This window comes from Vombatus ursinus, unplaced genomic scaffold (genome assembly GCF_900497805.2).
Source record: "Vombatus ursinus unplaced genomic scaffold, bare-nosed wombat genome assembly UNPS02000255.1, whole genome shotgun sequence".
Classification (NCBI taxonomy): domain Eukaryota; kingdom Metazoa; phylum Chordata; class Mammalia; order Diprotodontia; family Vombatidae; genus Vombatus; species Vombatus ursinus.
The window spans coordinates 548,609-554,608 of NW_020940033.1; positions in this window are offsets into that span (position 1 = coordinate 548,609).

Consider the following 6,000-nt stretch of genomic DNA (forward strand, 5'->3'; position numbering starts at 1 on the left):
TGGCCAATTAATTTACTTCAGGCAAATCAATCAGAAATAGGAAGGTCAAATGTGAGTTAGAAATATCTGGGATGGGGACAATAGAAAATGAGTTTCATTGCTTGAGGTCTTTTCCAAAGACTCTGGCTGCTGGAGAATAATCTGACTTTCTTGGAGAGAATGAAGAGGAAGGAGGGGAGAGGAGGGAAAGGCAATACCAGTCCTTTGATTCCCTGGATTCTAGTGAGGAACATTGGTATCCATGAGAGAAGCTGAGAATAAAAATGGCAGCATTGGGTGGGTGGGGAAGGATGGGAAGGGGAAGTTTCCCTCCTCCTTTCTTTTCCTCTTCCCTCTCTTCCTCTTTTGTTCCTTTCTCTTTCTTTCCTTTCCTTGAAAGGGAAATAATATATTCACAGATAAGTAATAGAAGGTGAAGGAAGCCATTACAAGTTTAGTGCAGGTCACTGTGAGGCTCATGGATATGTCTCCTGGTCACACAGGCAAGTACCTTCTGCTAGCCCAGAGTTCCATATCCAGATATAAGAATAGGAAGAAGGTTCTAGGAAGAGTGAGAAAGCTAACACTCTTGTCATACCATATCCATTAAATAAATCTTGGTCTAGGAGCCCAGGAGTGTAGTCTATGACCCAACTGGGATAGGATTGGGGCAAGCTCAGAAAAAAAATAATAACAGGGTTCATCTGGAGGAGTAGAGGGTCAGGAACTTCAAGGAAACCAGAGGAAAAAGATATGAAGGAACTAGATTCAGCAGTATCAGACCTTAAACCATATTATAAAGTGAGAACTGTGTTGAAGTATAAAATGGATAATTTTGAATATTTTAAGTTAAACTTTTCCTGTATAAATAAAACCTATGTAGCCAAGAATAGAGGGAATGAAGAAAATTGAGGAAAAACTCTCACAGACAATCTCCCAGATAAAATGTGATTGGGTTGGGAATATTGTTATGGTGTAGGAAATGATGAGATTTAGATTTAGAAAAATATGGAAAGATTTGGACTTATGAAGGAAGATGCTATCCACCTACAGAGAAACAGATGACAAGTAGAAATAAGCATAGTCTGGTCTTATGTATACACGCTTGAGTATATATGTGTGTATATATACGTATGTTTATGGATATCTATGTATATGTATTATATATGTATATATATGTGTGTGTATATATATGTGCATACACATATAGATATGGGAGGAGGAAGGGGAAAAATAAAGTAAAAACTGCACAGCAGAGGACAAAATAAAATCTACAAAGAAGCAAAGTTGGATAGTTTTGAAAACAATGTGTAGTATTTATTAGATAGATTTTCTTGAAATGGAAATTTATTGCTTTATACTGAATCCTCTCATGTTTTATTGTGTACATAGTAATTTTTTTCCTAAGTTTAAAATAAATTAAAAACTTAAAAAAAGGATTGGGTCCAGTTGATTGAGTTCATTAGGGATGTAAGAACTAAAATGTTGACCAGGTTAGGCAGCGGAGGTCAGTCTCAGGGTAGCGGGACCTGAGAGAGATCTAGACAGCACTTTCAGTGTGTGCGCAGGAGACCAAGGTTAACTTTTCAGACTTTTCTAAATTTGCCACTTTCTCCTTTTGGTATATTATTTTTCATCCTTGTTTAGGTAAGTCCTGTAACATTTCTGGGTAGAAGTTTCCTTTTCTGTAAAATGAGAGGGCTAGACTAGATGAAGAGAGCATTGGATCTGAACTCAGGACCAGGGTTCAAATCATAGTTCTTTCACTCTTTGACTACTTGTGTGTACTTGTGAAAATCACTTAACATTCTTGTCTTCAGTTTCCTCATCCATAAAATAGTGAAGTTTATTACCTCGTTTTATGACCTCCAAGGACCTCTTCTTCTAAATCTATGCTCCTGTGATCCTGTAAGACCTGATTCCCTATCAGGACTAAATATATGATCCTATGATCTGTCAGACGAGTAGGAAGCTTTGGGTCCAGGAGGTCAGCATCTTCCCCGCTATACTGCATAGCATCTAGACCTGCCATTACATTGGCTTGGAATCTGGGTTTCTTAAAAACCATTAAGAACTTTAAAATGACCCTCAACCTAAAGTCTGTGTGTTGCATGAGCCAGTCTATCTCTTTCTTCCCCATTCTTATACAAGCAGAAAGCTGGGGTGAGGAGGTGTGTGGGGTGCTCTGAAGCCTCCTTTCAATAAGAAGCTCATGATTAACCCCAGTCATTGAAGTTCCTCTTCAGCTGGGAGACAGAGACACTCAACAAGAGGGTATCTTTCTTGCTTCTGGCCCTTTTCTAGACGTGATGGGACTCCACAGAATATTCTAGAGTAGAGAATGGAGGAATGATGGTGGAGAAAGTGGTTAGGATGGGCAGCAGCTGGCCAGGTAATTGGCTCTGCCTTTGAGAGGTTTTCCCTAAAGAATCAGGAAGGGCCCAACTCTAATGATCCTTTGAACATCTTTGTGCTCTCCAGTAAGTGCTACCCTCCTCCTTTTAATATCGTTAATTCAAGAACCTGGTTAGGAAAAACCAAGTGATAAAAATCAATACAGGTTATTCATGGGGGCGAGTCCTTTATGAAACTGCACTCTGTTGAGTTAACCAGCACTGAATCCCCTGCCAATGTTATACTTACACCTCCCTCTGTAGAGTTTACTTTAATTGGGAACTGAACTGGGTCATGTCTCTTTAAATTCTTTTGTTTATCACTTAAATGGACTATCATTTTGATTTTATCTCTTTCCTTCAGATGTGAAGAAGCAAAAGAACAAAAAAGGGCACAATATTTTGGTTTAGCTTCTGATCTTCAGCTCAGGGGATTTCCACTGGTATACTCTCTTTGGGTGGGGACAGGGGTTGCTCTCTGAGGAACCAGAGAGAAGAGTCCAAAGTAAACTGCCCCAAGAGGTGAGGCAAATGAGTTTCATTGCTTGAGGTCTTTTCCAAAGACTCTGGCTGCTGGAGAATAATCTGACTTTCTTGGAGTGAATGCAGAGGAGGGAGAGGAGAGGAGGGAAAGGCAGGACCAGTCCTTTGATTCTCTGGATTGTAGTGAGGAACATTGGTATCCACGAGAGAAGCTAAGACATAAAAATGGTAGCATTGGGTGGGGGAGGGGAGGATAGACTACATCTCCACCACCATTCCTCCAATCTCCGCTCTGAAATATTCTGTGGAGTTCCATCAACTCTAGAAAAGGGCCAGAAGCAAGAAAGATACCCTTAAGTTGAGTGTCTCTCTCCCACCTGAAGAGGAACTTCAAGGACTAGGATTACTCATAAGCTTCTCATGGAAAGGCAGCTTCAGAGCATCCCACACACCACCTCACCCCGGCTTTCTGCTTATCTAAGGATAGGAAAGAAAGACACACTAGTTCATGTAACATGCAGACTTTAGGTTGAGGGTCATTTTTACAATTCTCAATGGCTTTTAAGAAACCCAGATTCCGAGTCTATGTAGTCTCTTCTCCCCTCCCCCCTCTTCCTCTTTTGTTCCTTTCTCTTTCTTTCCTTTCCGTGAAGGGGAAATAACATATTCACAGATAAGTAGATGCAAAATACTCGTGAGCATATATGCAATGTACAAATAAATATACAATCATTTTTAGTGGGAGAGGAGGTTGAAGTACTTCAAGGATTGGGATTGGGATCAAGAAAGGCTTCTCATAGGAAGTGGCACAACTTGCCAGGGGGCAGCTAGGTGAAGTGGATAGAATGGAGTTAGCAAGACCTTGTTTTCATGAGTTCAAATCTGGCCTCAGATACTTATTAGCTATGTGACCCTGGGCAAGTCACTTAACTGTGTTTGCCTCAATTTCCTCATCTGTAAAATGTTTTGGAGAAGGAAATGGAAAACCACTCCGGTATCTTTGCCAAGAAAACCCCAACTGGGGTCATGCAGAGTTGGACAGGACTGAACAACACAAGTCTGTGAAGGAGCTAAGCCTTTCAAGAGATGGAAGGGAAAAGGGGAAACCATTCTAAGCATGTGCAAAGGGCATGGAAATGCAAAATGGAAGCTTTTGAGCAGTGGAATATTTAGCAGGACAGTTGAGCTGAACTCCAGAGTGTGTGAGGGTGAATATCGTGAAGAGGAGAAATCTGCTTGGCATAGCAGAGCAGAAGATGGAGTCATGAAGACCTGGCTTTGAATCCTGCCTCAGGCACTTAATAGCTGTGTAGTCCTGGACAGGTCACTTAAACAGTCTTAGTTTTCTCACCTGTAAAATGGGGATAAGAATAGTAACGGCCTGAAAATTATTATGATTATCAAAGAAGCTAATACATGTAAAGTGTTTTGTGAACTTTAAAGTACTATATAAATCTTAGCTGTCATTATTATTGCTACCATGTGTTATTGTTATTGTTGCTATTAGTTATTATCTTGAAAAGATAGACCCAGATTGGAAGTCTCCTTAGACAACATCTAGTCCAGTGCCCCCATTTCCTTCCCTTTCCTTCCACTAGGGGGAAATGATGTATACAGAAAAGTAAACGAAAATCTGGCCTAAGGCACTTACTAACTTTGTGACCCTGGACAGGGCACTTGACCTCCTTCTGCCTCAGTTTCCTCATCTATAAAATAGGGACAATAATAGCACCTACATTTCAAGGTTGTTGTGAGGACCAAAGGAGCCAGAATATGTAAAGTACTTTGCAAACCTTAAAGTGCTAAGTAAATACTAGTGATTATATTAGGCAGCTAGGTGGCACAGTAGATAGAGTGCTGGGCCTGAAGTCAGGAAGACCTGAGTTCAAATCCAGCCTCAGACACTTCCCAGCAGTGTAATCCTGGGCACATCACTTAAATGCTGTTTGCCTCAGTCTCTTCATCTGTAAAATAGGTATAATAATAATACCACCTACCCCCCAGGGTTATTGTGGGATAAAATGAGATAATAATTGTAAAGCACTTAGCACAGTGCCTGGAACATGGTAAGCGCTGCATAAATGTTAATCCTCATTATTATTTCTTTTAAAGCAGAATGGCACATTTTTCCAGTTTCAGAAGCAGAGAATTTCAATATGCTTTTACAACTAGGCAGACAATAGAAAGTAATTTCTTCTCAGAGTCACACAGGAAGACATTCTAGCCCAGGAGGCACTATGGCATCATTTTGACTCCCAAGTAGTAAGTTTAGTTCTCACTGAACAAATCTATTTGAACACCTTATTAACTACTTGCAAAGATAAATCTTGGCTGAAGTTATGTGATAGGATCATATATTTAGAGCTAGAAGGGACCTGAAAAGTCAGTTAGTCCGACCTTGCACTTCCTGGATGAGGAAGGACAGGCTCACCCACACTCACACAGTTAGTAAGCGGCACCACTGGGACTTGACCCTCGACCATCTGACTTCATTTCCACTCCGCCATGTTTCTCTCTGAATCTAGGTCTTTCTTTTCTGCCCTTATCAGAAGGTAAAAGATTTGGGAGCAATTGCCAGTACAATTTTTTTTCTTTCAGCAGCCCTAGGGACAGGATAGGGATGAGGGACAGACTCCATTCACAACACATATCTTTTCCTGAGTTAGATTTTAGATAAATCTCAGAAAATAGAACCTAAGAACTCAGGACTTGCTTAAATGCTTCAAGGGTATTTCAGTGTGGGCACTCCTACTGATGCAGAGCAAAGGATCCCTTCTAAGCTGGAGATGTAAGTTGTTGTGGCCAAAACAGTGTCACTTTGGGGATGACTCTGTCAGAACTTCTCCAGGCTGTGCCTTGGATGACACTGCCCATCTCTGGGCTGCCTTCATAGTAGTTCCAGCTTGCATAGTACCCACCAGCACTTGTATAGCCCTTGTGAATCCATGACTATCTCCTGGCTATCATGCTACTTTACAGTAGGACTTTCATTATGGTGACATGCAGGGCCTAAGAGAAAAGGGTAAAGGGTTAACTGTGATACAATGACAATGAGACTATTTTCAGTCATTTCACAACCCCATTTGGGGTTTTCTTGGCAAAGATACTGGAGTGGTTTGCCATTTCCTTCTCCAGTTCATTTTAT